Source organism: Protopterus annectens, chromosome 2.part1 (assembly GCF_019279795.1).
Source record: "Protopterus annectens isolate FY-2018-M chromosome 2.part1, PAN1.0, whole genome shotgun sequence".
NCBI lineage: Eukaryota > Metazoa > Chordata > Ceratodontiformes > Protopteridae > Protopterus > Protopterus annectens.
In genome coordinates this window covers 538,323,535-538,345,771 of record NC_056729.1, presented here as the reverse complement: position 1 = coordinate 538,345,771, position 22,237 = coordinate 538,323,535, and the positions used below count along the sequence as shown (strand labels likewise).

The 22,237-nt window shown below is 45.8% G+C and overlaps 1 protein-coding gene across 1 annotated transcript in view; it reads right to left on the bottom strand.

The window, feature by feature from the left end:
* Positions 1-22,237, bottom strand: part of UVSSA (UV stimulated scaffold protein A) — a 1,327,799-nt gene that overhangs the window by 1,304,857 nt on the left and 705 nt on the right. The gene's annotated exons all lie outside the window — the stretch shown is intronic.

Below are 22,237 nucleotides of genomic sequence, written 5' to 3'. Positions count from 1 at the left end.
TTAATCAGAAATGTCCGTCAACGTGCGTCGGGTATCCACAGGCAACAGGTTGCCACAGGTGGTGGGGTGGTTACACATCCCCCACTCACCAGACTGGAGGGACTACTCATAAGTGTTGTGGCTCCAGCCCGCCAACAACAACAAAAGCAGCAGACCTGCATTATGATGGAGGCTGGAGCCACGAAGCAGCAAGACTACGAACGTGCAGGTAATATGCCATATGTATAGTTGACTGTTGTATACACTGGTAGTTAATGCATGTGTGAGGTGTGTCCTTGGTTTGTAGCCGTCATCATAGTATTTAATGTGCAAGTGTGATATTCTCAATATCAGCAGCTGACCTGTGAAAGGCGACTGTTGTACTACTGACCTGTATCATACTCAGTAACAATGGCACAGTTGTGCACACTGACATTAATTTCCTCACTTCTGCAGGTCCCTCCGGTGTAACAGCAATGCTGCCTATCCATGCTGTTGAGTGTGTATTAACAATACCTTTAATAGTCTTGATAGTAATAGTAATATTAGGCTCACTGAGTAGTGCTCTGTGTATGCATGCAGGTGTGTCTGTGTGTTGATATCTCGCATAATGAGTAGTGTGCAACTGTGTGCATCTGTGCATCACTGGTAACATTGTGTAGACATTGTAAACTGTGTTTCCTGTTTCCCTCCCACAGGTTCTGGTGCTGCTCTGGTGTCATGCAGCAGGGAACCTGAATCAGGTGCCACGCGTACTGATAATGATGACATCTGTGTAATGGCACAGGAAGGTATGCCAGGGTCCGTCATTGGTCAGCCTATTGACAGTACACAGTTGTCAACCCAATCAATGCGCACAGTTATCCTGCCAATACACCCTTTGTCACCAATGTCCCTAGGTGATGGACAGGATACAGTGGGCACTGACCAGGGTAATGTGGTATCTGTGGCACATGCTTCCCCACACAGCAGCCATGGGCATGGCCCTGAGATGGTACCACACAAACAGATGTCCAGGGGTTCTCGTGGGAGCATCCGTGGGCATACTGCCCCTGTCAGACATGCCCACAGAGGGCTTACAACCTCAGCTATGTTTTGGGCTGTCATGCAGGCACAGTTACATATGGAACGGTACACCAGACTGGGTCTGAGGGAGCTGACAGCATGTCACACAGCCATGACTGACAGTATGCGTGACATTGCGGCTGCCATCCGTAATTTCACCAATGTCATAGACAGACGCTGTGGGGACATATTAGACCGGTTCCACAACTACATGTCCATGAGCCAGGGCGATGGTGGACGGTTGAGGCATCGACGTGGGCGTATGCCAGCAACAGCAGCAGCTGGCAGTTGGATGACAACAGGGCCGCGGCCGCCCCCATAGTGCCAGCAGCAGCCCCAGCAATGCAGGGTCTGTGCTGTCAACAGACCGCCCCAGGAGACCACGTGGCTCTGGACAGGCCCGACAGGGATCTGTGTCCAGTCAATGAACACCTGCTTCTGATGACAGTACCCAGTCTGGATTGGTACCGGATACGGTCCGTAGCACCCCTGCAAGGCACAGGTACCGTGTCCGTGGCCACAGACACTGATCTGTATGACCTGGCAGGTACAGTCTGTGGCTGTCCACAAACACCAGTATATGGCAGCCATGAGGTGGAACTGTGTGCATCCATACACACATGCGAATTGACAACACCTAGGGCTGCCGCATACGCACACACTGCATCAACATTGCCCCACCTTGTACTGCTGTCCCTCACCAACACACATACACATACATGTCAATTGGTGGTATCAGTGGCAGACTCAGGCACACCAAGTTCACACCCTGTGCATATGATGAAACTGTGCCACCTCCTGCAATCTGTAACATCAGTGCAGGTACAGGTTAACATGTTGCTGATGCACAGGGTGACTACATAGGCGTGTAGTAATAGTATCATGTTGTTAACAGTACTGTGTGCTGACATAATTGTGGGTATATCCCAGCATGCCTGATGCAGTAAGGGTATGATTGTCTTGTACTGTTGTCTACACCCATGGTAAGTAAATAGTGTATCATTTGCACATGTTGGCATACTGGTGGTAAGGATGTCCACAGAAGGCTATATACATAGGTAGCACAGGGGATAAGGTAATGAAAGTATTGATACGCAATGATGGACATGTAAAATGCAAGTGGCATGTTGCCTACACTGGACTCTGCAATGCGGAAGTTTGAGGATGTTGATATGTGTGCAGTACTACACGACTGGTCCAGGACACACAGGAGCACCCTAGCACTGCAAGCTCACATCTCATACCATGCTAGACAGCCCCAACACACAAAACTAACTGTCACAGGAGGTAGAGTCCCCATACATGTCAGGGATACTGTGGTGGCAGGCCAGGTAGCATACATCCTACTAAGTATGGAACCACTGAGTGAAGGTTCAGTGTCTGTTATTTGACATGTGTATTACTGCAGATATGAGCACCTGGGTTTCCATCCAGTTATTGTACATCCTGACTGTACATGGTCTGTACACTTGTGTGTGCCGAGACTGGACCATAGCCATCTGACCTGTGTATTTCCATGTACATGTGTATAGTGCCTGCATATCTGCACTGTTACCAGCTGGAAGTGGTACAGCTTGTTTGTTGTACAATGGACTACATGCAGCCCTGCTTACTGTAGCTTTGTTTGCATGCATGTTTGCTTGCAGTTACCCTGGAACACTGATCCCACCTGCAATGCAGAGTTACAGAGCTTCTGTGGACTCCTAGTGACATCTGCATAGCTTACTATATGTATGTCCATGTCTCACTTGACAGAACGTCACTGTTTGTCCTATTCACATGTACGTTGCCTGTGACACATTGTATATGACTTACCTGGCATTTGTCCACGTGAGCAGTCATATATGCCAGTGCTAACTAATCACAGGCACTACACCCTCACATACGCACCTTCTGTTGAACCACCTGCTTCACTAGGGACGGCTTGCACCTGTCACCCCTGGGCTTTCGGATACTGGCAAAGGCTCTTGCTACCCCCATAGTGCCTTTTTTAGGCAAGGCTCAAAAGACAAACCCACCTCCATAGGTATCACAAGGGATAAGAAACTAAGAGTAATGCTACTCAACGCCAGAAGTCTAAACCTCAAGATGCACTTTTCGAAACTCTCCTTAGCGTGGAGAACATCGATATCTGTGCAGTAACAGAAACCTGGTTCAGGGCTCCCGAGAGCACTCCAGCACTACCAGGTTATACCTCATACCATGCTTGTCGGCCCCACAACGTGGACCGAACCACAATTGTCTAAGGCCAGCTTCGAGAGAAACATTGCACAGGACACTAAGGATAATCACAATGCTTTCTTTAGTTATGTTAGGAACCTGGGTGGTAATTCCCAGATACGCTCAGAATTAGTCCAAAATGACAAAAAATACACCGAACCCACAGACATTGCCAACATCCTAGCTGACAGGTTCAGCGCAAACTTCTCCCCCCCCCTCCACACCAAAAGGACAAATATCTATCCCAGCAGAGTGCTGCCCCCCTGACATCTCAGATGTTCAGGTAAGAGCCGCCCTCTCCAAAGCAGAAAACACAGCATCAATGGGATCAGACGGTGTCCCGGGCTGTGTCCTACATGAACTCCAAGAAGAGCTAAACACAAACATAACACTACTGTTCAATCTCAGCCTTACTACAGGATATATGCCCAAAGAGTGGCGTACAGCAACAGTGGTCCCTCTCCATAAAGGTGGTGCCTCAACGGATCCTGGAAACTATCGCCCCATAAGCCTGACTAGCTTGGTCTGCAAAGCTATGGAAAGGATCATCATGGACCTCATAAATAAAGAGATATTGGGGACCAACAGACACTGGATCCTACCCAGTTCGGCTTTGTTAAGGGCAGATCCTGCCTCTTAAACCTGGTTGATTTCTTTGAAACAGTCACCAAGGCCATTGACGAAGGGAAGGTGGTCCACACAGTCTACCTGGACCTCGCAAAAGCCTTTGATACAATACCCCACTCGGGTATTATAGATAAGCTCACCAGCTTAAATATAAACTCCTATGTCACTAGATGGATTGCAAACTGGCTCAAGGACAGAACCCACATGGTTAGAATTGCTGGAGCCATGTCAGACTCCAAACCAGTTACAAGTGGTGTCCCACAAGGCTCAGTCCTGGGACCTTTCTTGTTTGGTATATATTTCTCGGAGGTACAGGCCAACACGGAAGGACTGTGGCTGACCAAGTTCGCAGATGACTGCAAACTGGGCGCCATAATCGACTCTCCAGCCGACACAAGCATCCTCCAAAAGGACCTCATAGAAACAGACAACTGGTGCCAGAGCCATGGCCTCAAGCTAAATGCCAAAAAGTGTATAGTCATCCCCTTTGGCAAAAACAAAGTGCCCACAAATTACCACATAGGTGGTAATCCATTAAGTACAGAAGTAGTAATTAGGGACCTGGGGACCAAAGTTGATAGCAATCTCTCATTTGACAACCACGTGGCCAAAATGGTTAGAAAAACATTTTATATAGCCCACCTAATCATGAAGGGATTCACATCTAGATCAGGGGAGGTCATCGTGCCTCTTTACTCATCCCTAATCAGGCCCATAATTGAGTACAATGCCCCTTTTGGGATGTACCTTACCAGACACCTGCAGCAACTGGAAAGACCCCAAAAGTACCTCACCAAGAGGATCAAGAGGATCAAGGGGCTCAAACAGATGTCATATGCTGCCCGGTTAAAGAAACTCCAGCTCTACTCAGTGGCATACCGCCTGTCCTGAGGCGATCTGATGTCCAACCCGGAATTAATGGACATGCTGCACCTCAGAAAATCCAAATGCCATCGAGCTACGTGCTTGAGAGACTTGAACCTCATCACTGAAATAAATAGGACATACTGGAGGGACAAATTCATAACCCAGAGGCTCCCTTCACTCTGGAATAAAATCCCAGTCCAGGTTAGGCAGAGTCCCTCACTGACTCTCTTCAAGAGGAATCTTGATGAGTGGATGGGAGATCATAGGTTTACCCCGGGTATCACTTCTGTGTCACTGTTAGACAGAGGCACAGTATACTAACCTCGAAAAAGGACATAGCAACATAAATTTAAAATGGGTGGAGAAAGCCAAACACATTCTTGCTAGGCTTACAAATGCCCTAGGGCAGATAGCCTAGTATGAACCTATGAACCTATGTACCTTGTTCCCCATTGGCCCTATGTGCTGTTAATCACCATGGCAATCACAATACTATGGTAGCATGTCCAAAGGTCACTTGTCAGTCACCTCTATGGTACAGTTGTGGAATATGTGGGTCATGTGGCAATGTCACAGCTGCCACATGTACACAGTCAACCCTCTCCCCTACACATGGACGTACAACACATGTATGAGATGCAACCACATAGCCAAACTGGGGACTAAGCACTCTAAACCCAGTACTGGCATAACCTGTCAGGTGGCATGACATACTACAGTGACTACAATACCAGTCTGATGTAGACCTACACTGACAGCAATCCAAACACGTGAACACACTGGGCCATTCGTGGAGCCTCAGAATAACATCCTGCCTGAGCAGCAGACACCTCTGCAGCTGGCATACAGGCATACGTTAAGCCAGAACACAGCACATGCAACACATAGCACACAAATCCTGTGTGCCAAACAGTCACAGCCTGTACGGCTAGACAACACACCTGCTACAGTTGTGTTAGGTACCTTTATTGTCCGGTACAGTGAGGTCCCGCTCACCAGGCTGGACAAGGTGAAGGTCACAGTGATATGCCCGTGGGGCACTATGGTCCACCACATAACACAAGCATACAGGTCAGTCAGAGGCATGGGCACATACGACTCAGTCATGCATTATTGTGAACAACAACCCACACACATGGGCATTCTGTGCGACAAAAACACACGTGGCATGTGTGGAATTCAAAGCCATAACTAACTGTGCTATGACAGTAGTGAGAGACGCAGTAGCAGAGCCTGCTATTTGCATTACTGGGAGATTTACCCTCTTCCGCTGTACTTGTAGGGTGCTGACATCATCTCTGTGTAAAGATTGGAATATGCAGCAGCTGGTGTGTTGTACTGGTTGGCAAAAGGGTCAGTTCTCTCACACATGTAATTGCACACACCCAACTTCCACACACACACACACACACACACACACACACACACACACACACACACACTTGCCATTTACAGGATTCAAACCCCTACTTAACTATGTTATGACACTCAAGACGGACGCATTAGCAGAGCGCTCTATTCGCATTACTGGGAGGTTTCCCTTCTCCTGCTGTACTTATAGGGTGCTGACATCATCAGTGTTTAGAAAGGGGAATGTGCATCCTGTAGTGTGTTCTCCTAGTTGCCAAAAGGGACATTGTTTTCATACAGAATTCCACACACACTAACCCCCCTCCACACACACACTGAGCATTTGCAGGATTCAAACCCCTACCTAACTATGTTATGACACATTAGCAAAGTGTGCTATTCGCATTACTGGGAGGCTTCCCTTCTCCTGCTGTACTTATAGGGTGCGGACATCATCAGTGTTTAGAAAAGGGGAATGTGCATCCTGTAGTGTGTTTTCCCAGTTGCCAAAAGGGACATTTCCCACACACAGACTTGCACACACACCAACCCACACACACACACACACACACACACACACACACACACACACACACACACACACACTGAGCATTTGCAGGATTCAAACTCCTACCTAACTATATTATGACACTTGAGGGAGACGCATTAGTTGAGCGCACTATCCGAATTACTGGGCATCTGTACTGCACCTGCAGTATTTATAGGGTGCTGACATCATTATTTCTACAGAGGTATGTACATCTAGTACTACCTGTCAGGTGGGGGATAGCATATATATGCATTTGCAGCCACTTACTTCGGGGTCAGATATGCACATCGCACTGGCAGATTATGTTCTATACCATGCTTCGTGACCACAGGACCTGTAACACACAACACAACCAGTTCAGACCACCCCTCCCACATCCAGGACACACACTTTGCTTCTCTGGGAACAGTGCCAAGATATGCAGGTGTTCACATACACCATTCCAGTTGTTAACGTCAGGTACATTGTGTGTGGGAACTACTCAGGCCTCTACAACATTACCCTACAGCCACTACCATTTGTGAGTCCATGTGCTATGGCAGAACCACTCACCACAGCCACAAGGGGGAATACATATTGCAAAATAAAGCCAGCACCTCGAGTGGTTCTAATTCAAAGATTTATTGCACAGAAACTAGACCGGTTTCAGCTAATTGAGCTTTCCTCAGTAGTCTGTGCAATAAATCTTTGAATTAGAACCACTCGAGGTGCTGGCTTTATTTTTCAATATTGGTCTAACTAGCTTGGTTGCCGAGCACCAGTCGTACTTGCTAGCTTGCCTTTCAACGGAATACATATTGCACCTGACCATCTGCAACATGGGTACTCACTGTTCCACACCAGAGGTAGACCACCATTGTTGATATCTGACCATACCCACCTTTCCCTGGACATCCATATCCCATCCCCACCCCCAGGCAAGGTTGTCACTGTAAACAAAGTGTATTTATCAAAAGCAGACTTTACACTTGTGAAGACTGGGGTGGAAGACTTCAAAGGACCCATGCTGGGGGAGTATACAGGTCACTCTGCATAATCCTTGACAATTGCATTCTATGAGCATGTGGAAGGTTTGCATTGATCATGCTATCCCAAATATACCCATGACTGCTCCACAACAGGACACCTGTCAGGTGTACACCAGCCATATATGGGCTGTCCAACAGACAGGGTGAGCCAATACATTGCGGAGCAGTAGCCCACAGAGGGAGGACATCTCTGAACAGTACTGGCACGACACTTCAATCCCTCATAATCATCACGACAAAGTGTTGACAGTGAAATTGTCCAGACAATGCAGATAAGGCTCCCCTCAGTCTGTTATTGACGCCCACTTACTGTTAGAGGTCCTCACCAACCCTCTTCCAGCACACACCAACAACATGGATGTGGCTTAGCAAATTCAACCCCTGGGATCTCCACTGTGTCCCTGCTTGACAGAGGCACAGCACACTAGCCTCACACGGTGCCTTATGTGACCTACTTTACAGTGGCACAGTAGCCTACTGTACTGGGGAGGCAGACGCCAAGCACACTCTGGCTAAGCTGTCATTCCCTAGGGCAAACAGCCTAGTGTTGGCCTCTACACCCATATGTTTAATTGTCAGGTGCACAATATGTGTTGCTGATAGACTGTTTGCAGGTCTTTATTTCCATAGCATTCCCTGTTTCTATGAACAACTTGTGTATCTGTGGAAGATGTTTGAATATGAGAGGGATCCACTATATCATGTATGTCTCTGTAGTCATTTAACTGTGTGCACTGGGCAGATTGCTGTAATGTGGTCGGTTCCTGGAATAACACGTACAAATACCAGATATGTGTGGCCAACTGCTAAACTGAGATTTGGCCTAAGTGTGTGAGCATGCCCAGTTCAGGCTTTCCATGGCATGTTGTCTGACATATGTCTCATTTATCAAAGTGTGCGAGCATGCCCAGTGTGAGCTTTCCATATGTTGAACTCTGCAGCCCACCACATTTGTGGATGAGTGTGAACTTCAACAATATCTCACGTTTATGGTTGTGTGTTGTGTGTCATGTTGTGTAGTTACTGTCCAACTGCTTTGTGTCTGAACACAACAGGGATTATACTGTGCCTGCAGGGTTTGCATGGGATATTTTGCATACAGTTGTCAACATCCTTTCATACTGACCTAACACTGTAGTACTGTATAGTGTACTGGTTCAGTACTTTCACTGTGATGGACAGTATCCTGGGCTTTAGTCCTATCACTGCTTTACATTTTCATAGTGAGCACAACAGCCTGGTTAGGGGCCAGTTGTGCACATCTGACCATGTTGCATTATATTCAGATATGAACTATTTAAACCAGGCTTGTCCAACATTGGTAGTGTATTCCACAACATAGGTGTACATTAGCAAACACTAGCGATGTGCCCTAGGCCATTTCTAATGCTAGTCGGAGAGTGTGTTTGTCCTTCGACACACATTGTAAGTGGAGTTTGCCATGACATATGTCATGGTTAGTATACTGTGCCTCCGTCTACCCGAGACATAACAGTGATACCCAGGGTAAACCTACCATCTCCCATCCACTCATCAAGATTCCTCTTGAGGAGAGTCGATGAGTGACTCTCTGGCTAACCTGTACTGGGAGTTTACTCAAGAGTGGGGGTGGCTTCTGTGTTATGGATCATTCAGTACAGCTTGTCCTATGTATGTCAGTGCTGGGGTTCAGGTCTCTCATGTGCATAGCTCACTGCCATTCAGATTGTACAAGGTGAAGCATGTTCATTGATTCCAGCTTGGACATGGCTTTATACATCAGGCACAGCTTGCCTCTGGGTGGGCAGTACGGCAGTGTGTAGAGCTGCAGTTTGTTTAATCAGGCAACACATGGCATCTGTTCAAGCTCTTTGATACTCCTGGTGAGGTACTTTTGGGGACTTTACAGTTGATGGAGGTGTCTGCTGAGGTACATCCCACAGGGCTATTGTAGTCAATTGTAACGCTGATGAAGGATGACTGCAGAGCCACAATGACCTCCCCTTATCTAGATCTGACAACCTTCATGATTAGGTGGGTATATGGTATGTTTCTGTAACCACTACAGCCACATGCTTGTCCAATGCAGGATATCTATCAACTTGTGTCTCCAGGTCTCTCATTACATGTTAAGTACTTAATGGATTAACACCTATGTGGTAATTGGTGGGCACTTACTGTATATCTACAGGAGTTGACTACACACTTTTCTGCAATTAGCTTGCTAACATGGCTATGGCACCAGTTGTCTGTTTCTATGTGTCCCTTTTGATGGCTGCAGCATGTCTGACCATGTCAGTTCTGTCCTTGGTCTGGTTTGCAACCCCTCTACTGACATAGGGGTTTATATTTAAGCTGGTGAGCTTATCTATAATGAACACGTGGGGTATTGTATGGAAGCCTTTGCAAGGTCCAGCTATGCTGTGTGGACCACATTTCCCTCATCAATGACCTTAATGACTGTTTCAAATGAGTCAAACATGTTTAAGGGGCAGGATCTGCACTTAAGAAAGCCACATTGGGTAGGGTCCGGAGTCAGTAGGTCCCCAATATCTTTATGTCTGCGGTACATGCTGATCCTTTCCATAGCTGTGCAGACCAAGCTTGTCAGGATTCTGGGGTGGTAGTTTGCAGTATCCATTCAGGCAACACCTTTGTTGAGAAGGACCACTGTTGTTGTACACTGCGCTTTGGGTACATAACCTGTGGTAAGGCTGACATTGAGCAGTAGTGTGATTTGGCATTCCATTCTTCTTGGAATCCATGTTGGACTCAGCCCAGGACACCATCTCATACCATTGCTGCTGTTTTGCTTTGTAGATGCTGGCTGTTACCTCAGCATCTGCAATGTCAGGGGGCCAGCAGTCTGCTGGGATAGATATTTTGCATTCTGGGGGGGGGGGGTTGCACTGCAGCTCTCAGGTTGGATGTTGGCAATATGTGTGTGTGTTTGGTATGTTGTTTGTAATATTTGAGTGATTCAGAGCCTATCTGTGAATTCCCAACAAGGTTCCTACCATCAGTTAAGAAAGCCTTGTGATTATCCTTAGTGTCCTGTAAAAACTGTATCTTCATAGGTTCATAGGTTTATACTAGGCTATCCACCCTAGGGCATTTATAAGCCTAGCCAGAGTGTGTGTGGCTTTCGCCACCCCTTGCTATGTGAATATTATGGCCATTTATGATTTACTTTACTGTGCCTCTGTCTGGACGTGACACAGTGAAGACCTCCAGTGTACCTCTATGATCATCCATTCACTTGGCAAGATTCCTGTTGAAGAGTGTCAGTGAGGGGCTCTGCCTAACATGGAGTGGGATTCTGTTCCAGGGTGTAGGGAGCCTCAGGGTTATGTATCTGTCTCTCCAGCACATCCTATTTCATTTATGTGTTGAGGTTGACATCTCTCACTCTCACAGCTCCGATGGCTTTGGGTTTTCTGGGGTGGAGCATGCCCATTACTCCTGCGTTGGACATGGCCTTGTACAACAGGCATACAACGCTTCTGTGTAGGCAGTATGTGACTGCATTCAGCTGGGGTGTCTACAGCCAGGCAGCATATGACATATATTTGAGACCCTTTATCCTCTTGGTGAGGTACCTTTGAGGTCTAACTGCTGCAGGTGTCAGGAAAGGTACATCCCAAATGAGGCATTGTACTAGATTATGGGTCTGATAAGAGAACAGTATAGGGGCACAATGACCTCTGTTGACGTAGATGTGAATCCTTTCATGATATGGTGTCCAATATAGACAGTCTTCCTAGCCACGTTGGCAATGTGAGTGTCACATAACAGGTTACTGTCCACGTGTCCCTAGGTCCCTGATTACTCCTTCCATACATAATGGTTTACCACCTATGTGGTAATTTGTGAGTACCTTGTTTGGTATTTGGTGGGACATTCATACTGTCCAGTGTCTTCGGGACGGCTGGGTGGGGTTCCTGTGTGTGAGAGTGTGGTCTGTAGCATGCTACAGACTGTACAGCAGTTTTGCCTACGGTTAGTTGCACATGGGTGGTCTCTGATGCTTCGTGCATTGTCAGTTACCTGGACGTATGGGTGTCTGTGCTGAATATGGATACTCCCCCTCCTTTCATGTTTTGATCCAGGTTTTGGGGCCATAACGCATGATATGAGGTATAACCTGGTAGTGCTGGTGTGCTGTCAGGAGGCTTGCTGCAGGTTTCTGTCACTGCACGGACAACAATGTTCTCCATACTGGGGAGGGCCTCAGGAGCATGCATATTGAGGTTTACATGTCTGGCATTGGTCAGCATTACCCTTATGTTTCTTTCCACTTATGTTTTCTAGGGTGGTGGGTTAGTCTTTTCAGCCTTGCCTACGAAAGGCTCTATGGAGGTGGCAAAAGCCTTATCCAATATCCAGACGCCCAGGGTAACAGGTGCAAGCCATCCCTGGAACAGCAGCATGGCTCGTCAAGCATGACATCCCAAGCAGACAGACATTGGATCCCCTTGGAATGACACCAGTACTTGTGCCACTTGTTAAAGCTGATCATTCTGTGTTTGTACTGTGGCATCATTCTTGGTGAGGGTAGGATGCTGCAAATGGTCAGTGTCATACCGGCCTGGACTACATAATCGGAGAGCTCATCTATGTCTCTTTTCATGTAGTCCAGGGAGGTACATCTCCAGTCATTCACGCCAGCATGGACAATGACTGCATCATATTTCTACTTGCTTTGGGGTGACCTGCGTACTTGTGTTATGTGGCGTATTGTAGCAGCCTACAGGCAGCTTACTGTACCCTTTCCCTTGTTCAGTCTGGTGAGCAGGACAGCAGTGTGTTTGTCTATGGAGTCACCTATTACAACTGTATCAGGCATGTTGTTTCTCCTTCTGGCCTGTGACTGTTTGGCACACCAGCTTTGTGTACTATGTGTTGCATGTGCTATGTTTGGAGGTTGTGGTTGCTTGGGTGTCTGCTTTGGAGGCCTCTGTTGGTGTGGTGTGTTTGTAATTAGGGCCTCTGGGAATGTTTTTCTGTGTTTATGTCTTTGGTTTGCAGTTGTGATAGGTCTATGTGGGACTGGGTTTGTGGTGTGTGTGGTTACCTTCTCCTCCTGACTAGTTTTGACAGTACTGAGTTGAGGGAGCTCAGCCTCCGGTTTGGATAAATGGTTGCATCTCTCACATATATTTGTATTTCATGGGGGGAGTTCAGTGTTGTCTGTGTACTTGGGGCAGGTGTAACATTGCCTCAAGATTCACAGATTCAACTTGTTGTAGCTGGCCTTAGTGGATTGTATGTGTGGACATATTTTATTGCCATACTACTGATCAGTGATTACTTCCTTTTTTATGTTTGCTCTGTCATGTAGTAGCTTCCCCATTCTCTTGCATGGTTTGGTAATGGCTGGAGTCCACCATGCCAGATGCCTGCATGTATGGCATTGTGTCTTGGTTTTATTTGGGACTGCATAATCCAAGCATTCCTGGCAGTGTTTATGGAATGCCTGTATAACAGGTTCTGAGGTGTGGCCCATATTTTGCAACTGCACAGGGCCTTTAATGGATTCCACATCAGTTTGGAGGAGTGCAACTTTTGCTTTACACATGTTTTTCACTGTGGTTTTCTAGCCAGGGACTGTGGTCAGGATGTGTATATCCGGTGTGATTACTCAATGGTCTGGTCTTACCAGTGAGGGATACACTTCTCATCTTGCCATCCAGTACCCATGTTGCTGATTATCACATCCAGTATGCTTACCCCTCTTGTGGGAGTGGTACATTGTTCCTGGGCATTTTGGTTTATGGATTCTAGGAACTTTTGTCCTACAGTGTTGGAGCTAGTATAATGCTCCCAGTCTATGTCTGGGTATTTTCAGTCACACAATATAATGTGGTTTGGAGGGCTTGATATATTCATGTATTCCAACATAGGCCAGGTGCAGTTCCTGGTGTTAGGACGGTAGTCTGTAGCAGGCTATAAACTGGGAGGCAGTTTTAGCCACTGTTACTTGACCATGGCTAGTCCATGCTGCTTCTTGTTGTGGTACCAACATGGGGGTGTGGTTATCCTTGACAATTATTGCTAGTCACCCTCCTTTTGTAGCTTGTTCCATGTTTTGAGGCTGTACAGCACAGTATTAGGTGTAACCTGGTAGTGTTACGGTGCTGTTGTGAGCCTTGACCCAGTTTTCTATTACAGGACAGATATCAACATTCTCCATACTGGGGGAATTTAGACTGCATGCATCTTGCTGTTTAGACTTCTGGCATTGGGTAGCATTACATCTAGGTTGTTATCCCTTGCGATACCTATGGAGGTGGGTTTGTGTTTAGAGCCTTACCTATTCAGGGCACACTGTGGGTAACAGCAGCCTTTGCCAGTATCCATAACGCCTGGACTGATAGGTGCACGCCACCCTAGCAGGTGGAGCATCATGTCATGTTCAGCATGTCATCCCAGGCTGCCACACATTGGATCCCCTTTGACTAACTGCAATACTTCAGCCAATTATTGCAATTGATCATCTCATCGTCATATTGTGGCATCATGCTTGGTGAGGGTAGGATGTTAGTCAGGGTCATCAAGTGTGCATATACTACATGGTGTTACATTGCTTAACACATGGCATTCGTGCCTCAGGTGGTGCTGCAGGGCTGCCTCTGTCGGATGCACATACTACACTCCCTGTACATGTTTGAGAGCAGGTTATGTCATTTTAGGCATCCCTGTTATTATATGAGTGAGTCAGAGAGAGGTATCATTCCCAGGGTTCCTACTGAGCTAGTGTATGTGCTATGCGTTGCCTCTTTGCCAAGGCCAGGGCATACTGGGCACGCCTCCTTCTGCCTACTGGGGCAGGCTCAGGTTGTTCCTCCTCCGAGTCACATTCTGCCTGTGATGGCCTTGGCAATGGTGGGGAGCTGCTTGGCACGGCCCTATGCAGCTGTTTTCGCAAGATCATATTATGTAGCATAGCACATACCATGAGACTTTGGGTACATGTAGTTGGTGAGTACTGCAAGGCTCCACCAGATGTGTCCAGACACCGGAACAGTGACTTGAGCAGCCCAAACACATGCTCTATTACATTACGTGTTTGTGCGTGTGCCTCATTATGGCATTCCTGTTCAGGTGTGTGTGCGTTTCTGATGGGTGTCATCAGCCACGGCTCCAGTGCATAACCTGCATCCCCCTCTAGGTGTCCATGTGGGATGTCCTCATTGGCAAATGTCTGGTACAGCTGCGTCAAATGCCAGATAAGGGAATCATGGTAGCTCCCAGGGCAGCCAGCACACACATTCATTATTATGCCCTGGGCATCACACACAACCTGGCAGTTGATGGAGGGAAGCCCTTGCAGTTAATGTAGGCCCTACCCCGCTCACCGGCTGGTGCTTTGATGCGTATATGCGTGCAGTCTATTGCACCCGCTACCTCAGGATATTCCGCTATTTGCTGGAAGAGACGCATATTGCTGGCCAATACCTCACGGGCATTGGGGAAATATACATGATCACGGACATGTGCTGACATGGCATCCAGGAACTGGTGCAGTACCCTGGAGGCTGATGCCTGTGATATCCCCATCATATCACCAGTTGGTTTCTGGAAGGTACCTGTTGCTAGTATTCTTAGACCAAACACATACCTTGGTTTCCACTGGGATGGGTTCCCCTCTGTTGGTTCTGTGTGTGAGGCGTGGCCTGCACAGCTCGACAATTTGCTGCAGGAGGTCTCTGTCCACTCTATAGCGCTCTACTATCTCCAGCTCATGTAACCCGTGGTAGGTGACCCTGGGCCTGTACACTCTTCTCCGTCTCTTCACTGTGGGTTGTCTGGCACCATTTGCATTGTCACCACCCTCAGCAAGTAGCCTATGTCTCCTTATGACAGCTATGGCAGCCCCTAGCATTTCTGCTCTGAGTTCAGCTTTTTCAGTTTTCACTTCTAATAGCTTACTCCTGTCTTGCAGTGTCTCTTGAGAGAAACATCCTGCACTGCTGTTTGCAGAGTTTTAAGTGCTTGGCTGAGCTACTATTCTGCCTGTGTAATTGCCTGCTTCTAATTGTTTTCACCTGCTAGCTCCAGCAGTATTCCCTGCTAGCTTCCTACTAATTCTGTTGCTTCCTTTTTCCTTTCTGTTTCCTCAGGGGGGAGCAACGCGCATACCAGCAGAAACACGCTCACAGTGGCTTACAAGCACGCACACATGCTTACACGGTTCAGAATCTGCTTATTCAGGTTAAAACGCGCGCACACCAGCGCAAACAGTCTTACAAGTCTGCCAACAGGCTCCCACATGCTCAGTCTGCCTTACACGCGCGCACACTGCCCTACTCGCACTTCATGGCGCCTGCGTGTGCATGCACGCCCAGCAAGAAACTTTGGTGTAAGCAACAGTGTACACCTTCCATTTCTTGACTTTGCCATGCTTATGTTGTGGCACTCCTCTTTCCATGATATGTGTCTGACATCTGTCATGTAACACTGACCTCCAATGAACTGCATTTCTTTCTACCATTCCCCCCTGTGATGTCACCTATCTCCTACTCTATTCCTCCCCCTTATGTATCTCTTACACTACTCAGAATGTGCTCATTTGCTATGTGACAGTGGAATTCAGTATCCTAACACTCATTTACATCAGATTGCCTACTAATGCTTAGTTACATGTCTTAGACTCAGCTTCCCCCCTTAGCAACCACTAAACGGTGGCCATGTTGTTTTTGGTCTGCTGGACCCTGCATTGTAAATCCATGTATTGCATAAAACCCACATTTGTGGGTTTATAACCTTCATTTTTATGTTTTATACAGCGCAGCCAGTTTGCGCGGGGCTGTGCTGCATTTAAACATCGGCGATCGACGAAAAAAAAAAATTATTTCTTATATTTGTATTGGGGTACCTTGCCAATGGCCACATATTTGGCCATTGGCATGCTGCCTGACACATATGCACCCTTTATTTGGAGCTGACATGGCTCCATTGTGTTTTGCAAACGTACTCAGTTGTCAACTGAGTACATTTCTGCAGCTAAAACGGCTCTTACACGGGCTGCTTTGGGCTTCCTGGATCGCTAATCTACCTCATTTGCATGCCTATCGGCTACAAGTGAGGTGATTAGCATATCCATGCCCACTCCGTGTAAGAGACGTTTTAGCTGGTTTCTTACACGGAATTTAGGGCTGTTCCTGGATCGCGAAGGCTGCATGGAGTCTTACACTACTCTTAGACTCCGTGCAAGCCTTCGTGAATCCTGCCCATAGTGTGCACACCCACCATAGGTTCAAACATACTGAAGCTGGTACTCACTGACATAGGAGACCACTACCTCCCCATCCCCACAAAGTCATATCCTCACGGTTAAGGTTGAACCACAATGGTGTCTCCTGCGAAATAAAAAAAAATCAACTAGGTAACCCCAGCAAACCCTGTAACACTTAGGAACTATTCCAAAGCAAATTACATCCTATCAAGAGATAGCTTGTCAAAATGCAATACATCTGCCAACCCAGAGTTCACAGGAAGCTATGCAGAATTGTTCATAGAGACCCTACAATGTAAATACCTGTATAGCGGCTGCTATACAAACTCTTAAAAACAAACCACACTGATGGAATCATAGCCTTAACAAGGTATACAACACAAGGAAAACAAAGTCATGGCTAAAATCAGGAAGAGCAACTCCCATAATGATAGGAGCTCTTTAATTAAACTAAACAGGAAACTAAGAAAACTAATTAAGTCCAACAAGTCCAATTACGAGGTCAAGAAAACCTCATAGGTTAAAGACAACCACAAAGCCTTCTACCGCTATGTCCGAAACATCAAAGGCAGCCCATACTAGCGTGCTGAACTCGTGGTCAATGGCGCCACCTTCATGGAGCAATATATCAAATTTGGTGGCTGACAAATTCAGCTCAAACTTCATCCCTACTCTCTCCTGCCTCTCCCCATGAAACACCTACTAGCATAACTCCTGCAACTATTAACAGGCAGCAGGTCCTGGAAGCACTCCCCAAGGCCAAAAACACAGCCTCAATGGGCCCCAACAATATCCTCGGATGCCTTCTACATAGCTTGACATATGATCTATCAGAACCACTTGAGTCACTCTTCAACTACAGCCTAAAGCAGGCTCTGTACCACAAGAATGGAGGATTGCTGCGGTCATCTCACTTCATAAGGGTGGACCATCAACTGATACAGACCTATGAGTTTGACTAGTCTAATATGCAAAACCATGGAACCAATTATCACGAAAATGATCAACAAAGGCAGAGGCAACCTTCAGACACTGGGTCCAACCCAGTTTGGCTTTGTCAAGGGAAGGTCATGCCTACTAAAACTGGTGGACTTCTTTGAGAAGGTCACCAAGGCAATGGATGAGTGAAAAACAGTACATACCACCTACATGAACCTGGCTAATGTGTTTGAAACAATACCCCACTCAGTTATACTTGATAACCTCAAAGAAGTGGGCATGAACCCCTACATAACTTGCTGGATTGCCATCTGGCATACAAATAGGATCCAGGAATTCAGGACTGGCAATACCACCTACACTAAGAGGCCAGTCACCAGTGGGGTACCTCAGGGCTCAGTTCTGAGACTGCTCCTATTTGGCATTTACTTCTCGGAGGTAAAGGTTAATTTCAACAACTTTTGGCTGACCGAATTCACAGCTGACTGCAAACTGGGAGCAGTCATAGATTCCCCTCATGACATAAACATCTTACAAGAGAGTCTAACACAGACAATTGACTAGTGCCAATGTCACAGATTAAACCTTGGTGCCTTTTGGGAAAACTGCCGGACAGACTAATTACTCCATTAATAAGGAACCCTTAAGAGCTGACCTGGTAGTCAACATACAAGTAAGAGCATGACATCCAGGTCCAAGGAAGTCAAAGTGCCACTTTATTCGGCCCTTATAAGACCCATCATTGAGTTTTATGCCTCGTTCAGCATACACTTGACCAGATATATCCAACAGTTGCAATGCCCACAAAGGTTCCTTACTAGCAGAATCCAGGGTATAAACATATTGACATATATGGATCACCTTAAAGCCCTCTCTCTTTTCTCTGTCTCTACAGGTTACTGTGAGGCAATCTATACCTAGCATAGAAGGGCATCCTTGGATCCAGCTCTGACTGGACCTTTTGCACATCTACAAAACATACAGCATCAGAACCATTAGATCCAAGGGTTTAAATTTTGTCTGTGACACAAATAAGATATGTTGATAAGACAGATATTTGTCCGAGAAGATCCCCGTACTCTGAAACGGGCTCCCCATCCATGCATATTTAAGTGTAACACCGACCAATGGATGGGAAATCAGAAATTCACCACAGGTCTGGCCCCCATGTTTCTGATAGACAGTAATGCCCAAACTAACACACAACCATAATATCAAGAAATTTTCTAACTACCATACCACCTCCTAATACATGTCCATGATACATAGGGACACAAATGGGTTGGATTGTACACCTAGGCTTACAAAGGCCCTAGTGGTCATTAGCCTAGTATACAGCTATGAACCTATGAATCTTCAATGTTCCATTATAACTGGTATCAAAGCTGCCAAACGATCCAGGAGGACCAATACAATGTAGTACCAGTAGCATCTAGCTATAATGAGGTCATTAACATCTCTTATAAAAGAGCAATATCTGTACTACAAGGAGTCCAACATCCTGAATGAAAAGGGTCCACAAGTCCATTTACTACAACAGGAGTCTGAAACTACTTACAGACAAGATTCTCAATAACTTTTTCTAAATAAGAAGGTTAGAGATTGGGTAGTAATTACCAAAAGCACTTTATTTAGTGTTTTTTTGAGGGGGGGGGGAGACAATAGCCTCTTTCAAAGCAGATGCAAAAAAAAAAAACAGACTTCAGGGACATTACAGATATATGGAAAATTATTGGTCCCAGAACATCAGGATTAGTCACAACAAACCTAAATGGATAAAGATACAATCTGTAGGTTGTCAAGTGCAGAGTTCAGACAGTAGTAATAAACCCAACATAATCAGGATTATCAAACACCATCCAAGGAGCAGTAACTGTACAGGCTTGCATTAAAGCAATGCCCATGGAGTTCAGAGGCAGAACTGTAGATCTGATGGCAACAAACTTATCTGAGATGAATCAAGCAGCAAAATTCACATTTTAAAGTAAATAATGTCCTTGGTGTGGAAGAGTAGGCTGGACTGCACAACCCCTCCAACACTCAGAAAAGTGTGGTCAGTCATATTGGGGCCATAGATATCTCCATGGACAAAAATGTCTCTTTCTTTCAAATGATCTCTGAATGATAAACAACACAGTGTTCCTCTAAGCCAAGCTTATCACTTCACAGACATCACTGATGCTCCAACCTTTCCTTCATAAGTCACAGATCTCTTGCACTCCATGGTTCACACCTCCTTAATGGGACAGGAAAATCTACACCTTACATTGGCAGTTATTATAGTCCAAAACCAGTACATCCAGAGACTCACCACCATCTTCAGGAAGGAACAGAAGGATTGTAGATTAAAAAAAAAGTTCTGGACTAATACAATTAACAGGAGACATCATCTTCACTTTCAAGGCTGGAGAACTACAATAGAGTTAATCAGGACTAAATGGACCAGGAAGTGGTCAGACCAAGAGACTGGTTCCACCACCATGTCCAGAAACCAAGGAGTGGAAGGTCCCAAGCATTAAATACTCCAATGTATATCCAAGGTAAGCAAGAAAAACTCCTCAGAATGGTCACTTCAAGAAGGTGAAAGCCATCTGCACTCATCCCTGGGGAGGTGAAGTAGTTGAAGGTACTTTGGAGTTCGAGGAAAGGCCGTAAACTAACCCCCCCACTGTAATCAATGACAGGTGGCCAGTGCAGGCACCCAAACATTAGTCTGACTAGTGCTAGGTGGGCCAACCATGGGCCCAATGCACACCCAGAGCTTAGCAGTGGCAATACACAGTTTGCAAAGGCCATCAAGTCCAGCACCAGACAAATGCACAAGCTTCAATTAATAAGTCAATGTCAGAGAATGCTAGAGTAAAAAACAAAAAAAAAAATCAGATAGAGCAACAGGAAGAGGTCTTGACAGGAGAAGAACCAACACCAGCCAACCAAATACCAGTGAAGCTAGCACTGGTTAACTAGAAATAGGAGAGCACAAGCCAAAACATCCTGGCACAAGGAAAGCTGAAACCAAGGTAAAGCAGAAGGGCCAGAAGAAAGAGAAATATTCATGAAGGTCCACCTGCACACCTTATAAAAGTACTGAAACAGAGAAGAAATCAAATTAGACTTGTTTGTTGTACCTGAAGGACGAATCTGACCAATTCTACCAAGTCCCAGCCTGGAAAAGCAGGGTGCTTAAGCTGGAAAAAAGCAGGCACATGATGGAGTGAGGAACCTCTCTACCATCACTGGAAACTGGGATGAAGAATGCTGCGGAGAAGATCACACACCAGTTTGTGGAGAGGTCATACTGCAAACAACCAACAGCAGCTCTAGTCCCAATTTGCAAAAACAAAGGGAAACTGGGAAAACAGAAAAGATTGCCAAAAGAAGAACCAATCAAAAGAAAGAGAGGGGATAAACAAGTAAAAAAGAACTAAGGAATTAACCTTACTCTACTGTAGATAGAAAAACTCCATATAAGCCAAACAAGCTAGGACCATCTAGCTTCTCACTGGAAAAACGAGAAAAAAAATCCCAGGTAAAAAAAGGGGGGGTTGGCATAAGGGTACTACTCCAAGGAGCAGAACACTCTAAAATGCTGTCAGGAGAAAATGGAACTTAACAATAAAGCAAAGGTAAAACAGGAAGTGAAGATATTTGCCAGTCTATACTCACAGCTCTTAATGCATGGCAGGAAATAAATGGTGTCCAATTTCACCTAAAACAAGCAGACAAGTTGTGGACATCATGATCCAAATGAGCACTCTCTGTGGTGGAAAGAAACAGGACATGACAGCAGCAGACTGTGGATAGCAGGAGGTGAAAAATAGCCTGGAAAATTTTATCCACAAAAGTGAGAATTTGTAGAGTGTGATACTGCTGGGGCAGTCCTGTCAGTAAAGATGAAGGCTGAAGCTTCTTAGTAGTGCAAGTGTTTAGTTAAAAATGACATGAACACATTCTAAGTATTGATGCATTTAGATTATAAATAATCTAACAGCATAAAAACAGTGTTATTATTTTTCAAATTGTAGATAGCATTCATCAGAAATGTGGCTGAAATGGTCAAAGATGTAATTGAAAATGGCCATTGTCATCTCAGAAACATACCTCTCAACCTCTTATTTCAAGAATTCTGGGCAAAGCCAACATTAATGGGAAAACAAAGGTCAAAATCAGGAACAGTCTTTAAATACTGCTTTCACAAATTTAAAATATGCTAGAATAACAGGTTTTGTATTAGCATACATTCGATGAAGGATATACAATCTAACTTTCTGAAAGGCAAATCATAAGCAATGTATACATTTTATAATAAATTTTGCAAATGTGAAGTAACTGAACTCATCTGCAGTTACCATCTGGGTCTTTAAAACATATCAATTCCATTTAAATTCTTTAACA